The following is a 10,562-nucleotide window of genomic DNA, read 5'->3' on the forward strand; positions in this document are numbered from 1 at the left end:
GTAGATCATTACAGAAAACCACAGCCAACCAAAATGCTGAGTTCTGAAACCCAGTCCCAGCGGATACAGCTACAAAACAACTCTTTAACCTAAGGCCCAGGGAGCATTGTGGAAGAGCAGCCAGTAAAATTGGAAGAGCAAGAAGAACAGGGAGTTTGCTATGAGATTGTATCTCCTAGGAATGTCAGAAGCTACACCCATCACCAACATGACTGTGTAAATGTGCTGAATAAGGACAACAACATGCATGCCAAGTGGATGCATTAATGTTCAGGGGCCCCAATCCTACGTTAAGAACTATAGGCAGTCAAGGAATGATGAGAGCAGGAGAAATAGTCTTCCCTGAAGAAGATCACAGAAATTGATTAATCCAATACTAAATGATCATCCCTAAAAACATACATACAAGTAACATTATACAGATTGACAACTCTATGTTTAGGAATACACAAAGTGTATTTGTGTGTATGTCTATGTAATAAAAATTAATGAAAAAAGAAGCCATATATAAGAGAATTTTCAGGGAAGAAATGGAAGAGGGAAATAATTTAATTATATCATAATCTAAAAATTAAAAAATATTTAAAAAGAAATGTAGAGTAGCTTTAGATTATGTCTAACATGAACAAATGGGCAGCAAGACACACATGTAAGAGTCAGCCTGGTGGCAAGCACATTTACCCACTGAGCCATCTTAGCAGCCCTAAATTTGTATCCCTTATGTCTAAGCCACATTGGTAAGCACATAAAAGTGGGAAACTAACATTTCTAAACGATGCCAGTAATTCATATGCTTATAATAGGGAAAGAATGTGGGACTGCTAACACTCTTGTTGGTTATAGCATGAATTTGTAAGAATAATCACTGTTCTTAGAAAAATCCATTACATCTGAAAAGTTCTTGCACTGATCATTTTCCCAGCTCATAAAAGAGATTTGGATTATTCCATTATGCTACAGGCAGATTTATCCTCCAGAGATACTAAGATAATTCTTCCCTCAAAAGTAATTTTCTGTATTTTACTTTTACTTGAGTACATTTTTTTAATGTGGAAAAGTGATTTTTATTTGTTTATTTTGTTTTGTTTTTCAAGACAGGATTTCTCTATAGAACAGTCCCAACTGTCTTGGAAATTGCTTTGTAGACCAGGCTGGCCTTGAACTCACAGAGATCCATCTTCCTTTGTCTCCCAAGTGCTAAAATTAAAGGTGTATGCCACCACTTCCCAGTGTGAAATGTATTTTTAAGAAACAATAATTGTTAAAAATTATTTCATTCATAATGTCTGACAAACTGGGAATGGTATTTTTTAGTCTCTGATGAATTGTTCCTATATTTCTATCGGACTTACATAGTATTGTTCATTTAGGTTTCTGGACTTGTGTTAAGAGTCTGTGCTAAGATAGAAATGTGCTATTATATACATAACATGAAATTTATCATCACCAGGTTTAAATTAGAAAAAGGCCTGGCATTGCAGACTTAATACAAGTCTTCTGTATAAGTCAGCTAATTCAATATAACTGACGATGTTCATTTGAAAGTCAAATAGATTCTTTAACTAGTATTCCAATGAAAACTGCATGTTATACTGTCAACATACTACCCAAGATGTGCCTACTAGTGCAGTAGTGGCACAACTATCAGCAACAGATTTAAGCATAATTATTAGAAAGAAATTTGACAGACATGTTCATATTTCAAAATGATGACAGTATCTTCTATACTGGGACCTATAATCTCTAGAGTTACAGGATTTTTACTATGTTTACCTTACCAGATGTGAATTTCCTCCTGTAGAGGGGGGCTCAAAAAGAAAACATTGTTAATCCTTTAAAAGGAGAAAACTGAGTCAGAGAGGAGGCAGGAATGGCTGAGTTGTTATGCTTGTACAAGCTAAGAGGGAACAATGAGAATGTAGATACAAGAACACTGGAGAGGTCAAGCTTCAGCTTTCCCCTCTAAATTGGCCAAACAAATGATTAGAAAAGAACAAGTGTGAACCCAGTGTAGCTGACCCTCAGATCCATGGACATGGATCTACTTTGGTGTGTAGTGTAATTGTACTGAAGAGCAAAGTAGGCATCCTTAGACTGGAATATCTGCTGCTGAAATGCTAGTCAGAGGAAAGAAAAGAGACTAGTTGGTGCTCTAGGACAGAGAACAATGATAGCAGAGAAATCAGGATCACAAGATTGTCCTGAGCCCTGAGCAGCAAGGGGAGGCTGCTTTAGTCTGAGTGTTCAGTATTCTCTGAAAATCCAGGAAAGATCTCCCACATCACACCTACACAGATAGAACATCTAACTTGTAACAGGACATGCTGGTATATGTGGCAGTGTGAGATGGGGCATGACATTGCTTTAATTTCCAGGCCTTATACATACAAAAACATTCTACCAATGTTTTTATATGTATAGAATCCTACCTGGACCCCCAGAAGAAAAGACTCAGCTTGCGTGTGCTTCTGTCTGGTCTGGACTCACTTATTTGGATTTTGAAAAGAAATGGCTGCACAACCACCAAGTGAACTGAAAACAAATAAGCAAAAGCTTAAAAGAAAAAAAAGCATTGCTATATCATTTCTAATTCTTTGTGTTTGGTTTATTGTGTTCTCCCCATTATCCTTTTTCCTTCCTTCCTTCCTTCCTTCCTTCCTTCCTTCCTTCCTTCCTTCTTTCTCTTTTTTCTTTCTTTTTTCCTTCTTTCTTTCTTTCTTTCTTTCTTTCTTTCTTTCTTTCTTTTTTCTTTGTTTTTTTGAGGCAGGGTTTCTCTGTGTAACCGCCCTAACTGTCCTGGAACTAGCTCTTGTAGACCAGGCTGGCCTCGAACTCACATACAGAAATCTCCCAACCTCTGCCTCCTGAGTGATGGGATTAAAGGCATGTTCCACCACTATAAGGCATCATTATTGTTTCTTACATTTTATCACATGAGCTTTTCCTCTGTTTCTTTTCTCCCCCTTTTAATTCTCTTTCTATGTTTTATTACTTAGCTATTAGTACTTCTGTTTTAAAGAAATAATTGAAAAGTTAATAGAATGAAATCTAAACTTATAAGAATTTTTAGGATACAGCAACACAGTTCTAAGAAAGAAATATAGCTTAGTGCTTAAACTAAAATATCAGAAAAATCTCAAATAACTTAATGATGTGGCTCAAAGTTACAGGAAAACAAGTCAAATGCAAAGTCAAAGAATGGAAAGAATTAAATAACTGCCAAGGCATAAAATTTATTTCATAAAATAGTGACTAAAAAACTATGTGAAGAATCATTGAAACTAGGAATTGGTTCTTTGAAAAGATAAACAAGGTTGACAAAATATTAAGAAAATTAACCAAAATAAAGAGAAAATGGAATTAATAAAACTTGAGATGTAAATGAGTATATTACAGAGGATTCCAATTAAATTCAAGAGAGTCACTGGGGATCATTCAGAAAACTTAGATTTTAAATGGAAAATTTAAAATACATAGATAATTTTCTATGCACAAATAACCTATCAAAATTAAGGCATGAGCAAGTTAAAGAGAAGTACAACAAGGAACATAATTACAGCAGTAATAATGATCCTTCCAACAAAGAAAAGCCCAGGACAGGAGGGATTCTCTGCTGGATTCTTCCAAACCATTAACAGTGTTAACTGTAGGCCTCCCCAATTGTTTCATAAAATAGAAAGGAAAAGAACGCTATTAAACTCAATCTATGAAACCAATAATACACTCATACCAAAACCAGGTTAAGGGCATTGCAAAGAAACCCATCCATGAATTTCCTTGATGGACGCAGATACAAAACCCTCAATAAAATGCTAGAAAATTGAATTCAAGGGCACACTAAAAAGAATTCTCACAAACTGTGAGCCAAGAAGGTTTCATTCCAAGGATACAAGGATGGCTCAATATATGAAAATCAATAAGTCTGGTGACACATTTAAACAGATTTAAATTTAAGTAAATTTAAGGACAGAAATCATACAATCAACTCAATGGAAAGCCTTTGGGAAAATTCAGTATTCATTATACGGAGACTATCTCGAAGAAACCAGTAACAACAAGACTATATCTTGAGAATTCCCATCATGTCACACTTGGGTGTGATGATGACTACAGTACCTTGCTTTCTGAGCAGCAGATCTGTCTGGAGCAATCTTGTGAAAGACGAGGATGTGTTGGGCTAGCAGGCACGAGCCAATCTGGGCACTCATGCGCATGCGCGGCCCCCTCCCTCTACCACCCGCCTTCTAACACCTTCAGTTGGCAAACTCCAGAGTCTGCCACCTCCTGTTGAGCTGCGCCTCAGAGGTGGTGACTCTGGACAGGCATCCTCCTCCACAATAATCAGCCTGCCTGCGTGTGGTCTGCCAGACAGTGCTCCGAGAAGTCCCAGGTGCCTTGGACAGCAGTAGAAACAACCTAAGCAATGGCGTCCATCCGGAAGAAACTGGTGATCGTGGGAGATGGAGCTTGTGGAAAGACATGCTTGCTCATCGTCTTCAGCAAGGACCAATTTCCTGAGGTTTACGTTCCCACAGTGTTTGAGAACTATGTGGCTGATATCGAAGTTGATGGGAAACAGGTGGAGTTGGCCCTGTGGGACACAGCTGGACAAGAAGATTATGATCGCCTGAGACCCCTCTCCTATCCGGACACTGATGTCCTCCTGTTGTGTTTCTCCATTGGCAACCCTGATAGCTTTGGAAACATCCCACAGAAATGGACTCCAGAAATCAAGCATTTCTGTCCCAACGTGCCCATCATCCTGGTTGGGAGCAAGAAGGATCTTAGGAATGACAAAAACACAAGACTAGAGTTAGCCAAGAGGAAGCAGGAGCCAGTAAAACTTGAACAAGGCAGAGATTTGGCGAACAGCATTGGCGCTTTTGGGTACGTGGAGTGTTCTGCAAAGACCAAAGATGGAGTGAGGATAGTATTTGAAATGGCCACAAGGGCTGCTCTGCAAACGAATCGCGGGAAGAAAAAGCCTGCGTGTTTCATCTTGTGAAGCCTTAGTGCAAGCACAGCCCTGGTGCAGTTAATTTTCAAGTGCTATTTCGTGATCTTATTGTGTAGTTGCTAACCTTCTGTTTACGTATATGTCCGAGACTAAAAATCATAAGTCATCTTGCTACCAGTGCTTAGAAGGCAACCATGATTACTAATGATGTCCAATCTGCCTGACCTGCCAGGATCCTAACTCTAACAGACCTGAAACATCGGGCACTAGTTGAAGAATGTATCATTTCTAGAAAAAGAAATGGTAGCTTTATTATTAGACTGTAAGTACTTTCTGACATGGCCAACCTATCATTTGTCTGCTGCGAAGAATTCTGAGTCACCAGACTTTACTCCACAACAACTTTGATTGCCATCTTTATTTTTGATGAAACGTTTCCCCATGCAGCTGTGGTAGAGTAGGCGATCTGTGATTTCTTGCTAGTTACTTTATAGTTGCTATGTAGTTAGTGCACCTTGATGGATGTTACCAGGAATAAGAACATCTACCCCAGACTAGATGTAGCATTTTTGGTATAATTGGATTCCCCAATACCAGTATCTGCCATTTCCACAGCAAGTGGTTGAAAGAAAGAATTTGGAAATAAAGTCATATGGAAAATTAATTTTTAAAATTTTCGTTTTTCCTTTCTCTGATACAATATAGCCATTCTCCTTTTAAACCCTTCACAACTAGTACATCTTTCCAGAACTGGACTAAGTAAATAGAAATCAGGTTTCATACCTAAGGCAATAAGCCCTAGAAAGAGGGAGGCATAGCCTTTCTCACTGGTCTGCAGGGTCTAGATCTAAGTCACAGTGCCTCCCAGAGGAGCTACCTGTTCTTATGAATGGCATGGAGTGTAAAGGTGGTCTTTGTCTCCAAGATGACTGAATTTTTTTTCTATATGAGTTAATTTTTCCTACCAAAAGAGTAAATGCAATATCTTAAGTGTATGTGTGCAAGTATGTGTGTATGTGTGGGGGAGGTGGAAGCTGTATAGCCAACATTTCACTCAATGCATTCTCATTGAAATAGGAAATAAAACAAGGTTTTCCATCTCCTCCATTCTTATTCAGTATAGTGTTCTAAGTTTTAGGGCAATAGGCAAAACATAGCATCAGCACACAATGCTCATTAGATTCAAGCCAGGGGATGGTCCAGTGGGTAGAACTTACCATATGAGCCTGGGTGCTCCATTAAAATGCTGGATGTAGTGGTGAGCATCTCAAATTCCTGCACTGTTATGGTCATGTCGGACAAGGAGAGAAGAGGATCTGCTGGAAGCTTGTGGGTCAGCCAGCCTGGCATGTGCAGTGCTACAAAAGCAATGAAAAGCCTAGCCTCAACGAGGTGCAAGGCGGGAGCTAACTCCTCTCACTCCAGATTTGCACCATTGCACTCAGACACCCATATTCATACACATACAAACACATGCTTTAAAAATTAATACTTTCTTCTACCATGACTACTATGGCAGAAAGTTTGACAGTGGGCAGACAGGCAGGCACGGTGCTGTGGCAGTAACTGAGAGCTTACAACTGATCCAATAAGCAGGAGGCAGAGAGGTCTAACAAATACTGTAAACTTGTGAAACCTCAAAGCCCACCTCCAGTGACATACTTTCCACAAGGCCACACCTCATAATCCTTATCAAACAGTTCTACAAATCTGGGGACCAAACATTCAGACCTTTAATGTGTTAGTCACCATAGGAAGTAAAAAACCTTTAATGAAAACTTTTAAACATTTAAAGAAAATGCTAGAAATTGTATTCCAATTCCAAGCTCACTCCAGGTTGTCAGAGTTGATAATTTAAATGATTACATGACAGAAACAATGTATAAATTCCATCCAATGCTCATCAAAATTTTAATGACATTCTTCAAATAGCTAGAATTCACAACCAAAAAATATCCATGTGGAAGCACAAAAGATGGTGAGAAACCAAAAGAGCAGCTATCACAACACCTGATTTTAAACTATGCCCCAGAGCCATTGTAACAAGTATAATGCTAAAAAAAAAAGGGTATATTGATGAGAGGAATAGAAGGGAGGAGGATCCAGAAATAAACCGAAGTAATTAATCTCATTCCCAACAAAAGTGCTCCAAAGCATATGTGGTGCAAAGACAGCCTCTTCAACTATTTGTTCTGGAAAAAAAAATAAGTATTCATATGAAGAAAAATGAAGCTAGACCTGTAAAGTTTTACTCTCTGAGGCAAATAAAACAAAACAACAAAAAAGAAAAAAAAAACAATTCAAAAGTAAGTCCTTAATGTAAGACCTGAAACTTAGAAACTTGTAGAGGAAAACAGAGGAAACACTCTAAGATACAGGCAGAGATAAGTTTCTGAAAAAAATATTTCAATACCACAGTCAACAATTCAAAAACTGACAAATAAGATTACATGGTAGCCTGGCACTAGGGAAATTGCCTAAGAAATAATGAAGAGGGTACCTGAATTGGCTTTCCCCTGTAATCAAATTGGTGACTACCTTAATTGTCATCATAGACTCTTCATCCAGCAACTGATGGAAGCAAATGCAGAGAGCCCCAGCTAAGCACTGGGCCGAGCTCCCAGAGTCCAGTCAAAGAGAAGGAGGATCAATATTATGAGCAAAGGGGTGAAGACCATTATAGGGATACCCACAGTAACAATTGACCTGAATTAGTGAGAGTTCACTGACTCTGGACTAACAGCAGGGAAGCCTGCATAGGCCCAAACTTGGCCCTGTGAATGTGGGTCACAGTTGTGTGGCTGGTGCACTCTGTGGGACCACTGGGAGTGGGACCAAAATGTATCCTTGGTGCTTGAACTGGCATTTTGAAGTCCATGCTCTTTGGAGGGACACCTTGCTCAGCTTAGATATCTTGGGGAGGACCTTGGTCCTGCCTCAAAGTGGTGTGCCAGATTTTGTTGACTCCCAATGGGAAGCCTTACCTTCTCTGAGGAGTGGATGGAGTGTGGGGTGGGTGGAGGGTGAAAGGTGGAGGAAGTGGGAAGAGTGGAGGAAAAGGGAACTAAGATTGGAAAGTAAAATGAGAAAAGATTGGTTTTTAAAAAGTAAATAAAAAATTGAAAAATTCATAAAAAAGAGTACATGGTTGCAAAATTTTGCATAGCACAGCAAACAATAAGCATAGTGGTGAGATAGCCTACAGAGTAAGAGAAAATCTGCAACTATGGTGTTGAAGGGATTAATATTTTGACTTCCTAGCAAATGAAACACTTGAAAAAACAAAAATTTCAATTCTCAAATGTGCAAACTGAGCATGTGGTTCTCAAAACCAAGTACAAAAAAGCAGTAAATATAAGAGAAAATGTGCTCAGTACCTTTAACTATGAGGGAAATGTAAGTTAAAGCTATTTTAAGATTCAATACTACCCCAAGAAGAATGGCTATCATCAAGAAAATATAATAAATGCTGGTAAAGATGTAGGAAAGGAGAAAGTCTCATACACTGTTGACAGAAATGGAGATTATTGCAGCTGCTATGGCAATAAATGTGCATTTTCCTAACAAACCACACACACACACACACACACACACACACACACAAAGAAAACCCTAACAGTTGGAACTATAATATGATTCACCTGCCTTTCCTGGCTATATACTCAAATAAGTCTCTAAGTCGGTTACTATTCTTGGTCACATACATGAGAATTGTCCGAGCATTTACAATTAATTTAAAGCTTCTTTGTGGTTGTTTGGGAGCAGCTGGTAGGACACAGAAACTTCTTTCTACATATGAGTGATGAAGTCAACATAATACAGAAATATTTGCACGTTCATGTTTGTTCATAACGTCCAAGCAAAGGGATCAGATAAAGGAAATGTATGAATATTCAATGGAGCTTTATTGATCCTCAAAGAAGATAAGAATGAAATTATGTCATTTGCAGGAAACAGATGCAACTGAATATATAATTTATGTCTTTGGCTTTGGGGTTACCCAGCATATATGTTGAAAAACATCGTGAAGTGACTTGTGTAACTTTTCTTGTAATAAGACTGAAAATGTCTACCCAATACTCTTGTAGACTTAGCGCAAGAGCTTTCCACAGAGAAGGCTGAAACCAGATTTCTTTCAGCAGAGTGGGAAAAGATATGGGCAAAGAGAGAGAACTCAGGCAAGAATATTCAGTTTGCAAATAGAAGAGAGAAGAAATAATGAAGTCCAGGCTTTCCCTGTTCTTGCCATTGCAGTGCAAACACCAGAGATTGTCAGATTAGGTGCAAAGGAATCCTATCCTGATAAATAAACTGTATTCTCTGGGAATACATTTGTTGTGTATCATGGGGACCACCACCAACTTCAACTTTTCAAATACCCCAAATATGTAAATGTAAGTAAATGTATATAATAAATATAGCATAACTACAACCTGGCAACAGCATTAGATCACATATGTGGAGGCCCAGGATCAGGGCCCTATTGCTTAGAATACACTCACTGCTAGCGAAACACGGAGACATGACTGCAATAGTGACACGTTCATTTTATTTTTAAATAAACCTATCTTATTTTTTAAAGTATTTAGATGGTTGATAAAACATTTTATCTATGACAATGTTTGACAGAGGACAAATAGGAGGATTAAATGCCTGAGATCTCAGGAAGCCTTGGTTGGAGGACCATTTCCTAGACATAACCCTCTGTAAAATGTGACTCTTTACTCATTTTGAAAGGGAAAAATATGCTCAAAAGTTGTATTTCCCTAACATACTTCACATCAAATTCCTGTTTTCCATAGGTTGATTTTGAATTTCCATTATTTCTAACATTATTTTATTAGTAGTTAAGTTTTCTTGAAGATAAATGTTATCCTTGCTACTGGTTCAGGAAGGTATGGGACTCAGCATCTTCAAAGAAATTAGAGTTAGTTGAAGGTCTGCGCTCTGTATTTTCTGAACCTTTGAAGAAGATAAAACTTAATAAGACTCCATTATGAATATTTGGCCATTTATCTCTTTACCAAAGCAATTCTGTTTTTTTCTTCTGATTTTTGAGACAAGGTTTCTTTGTAGCTTTGGAGTCTCTCCTGGAACTAGTTCTTATAGATCAGGTTGGCCTTGAACTCACAGAGACCTGCCTGATTCTGTGTCCAGAGTGCTTGGATTAAAGGCACGTGCCACCACTGCCCATATACTTCTTTTCAATTTCTAAGGTGTCATCTCTACTGCATGTATTAATTCTCTCTACCCACTATGAAAGAGATGCTTGTCTTGGTCTTGACATAGAAGTATTTGTTGGTCAACACTGTGAAGACAATAAATAGGGATCAAAAAATGTGTCATATAGACCATACAGAAATTTGACTTTCTCAAGTTAATCATTGTTCACAAGTGATAAAATACAACAGTGACCGATTATCCTCCTGATGATACAGTCTGGAATTTCAGTGTCCTGGGAAATGTTATTCAGTCTTGTTCAACGATTACTAAGTTCCTGCATGCTATGATGCAACTCAGATGAACACTTGATATACTCAGATTTTCTGGGGCAAAGTCTGAATCACAGGCATCTCAGAAATCATGAATTATCTGGTTTCCTGCT

At 38.3% G+C, this 10,562-nt stretch overlaps 1 pseudogene; it reads left to right on the forward strand.

The window, feature by feature from the left end:
* The first annotated feature begins 4,229 nt into the window (after window positions 1-4,229).
* Window positions 4,230-5,621, forward strand: LOC125388258 (transforming protein RhoA pseudogene; annotated as a pseudogene).
* Window positions 5,622-10,562: the final 4,941 nt, after the last annotated feature.

Source organism: Myodes glareolus, chromosome 6 (assembly GCF_982192425.1).
Source record: "Myodes glareolus chromosome 6, mMyoGla1.1, whole genome shotgun sequence".
In the NCBI taxonomy this organism is placed as follows: domain Eukaryota; kingdom Metazoa; phylum Chordata; class Mammalia; order Rodentia; family Cricetidae; genus Myodes; species Myodes glareolus.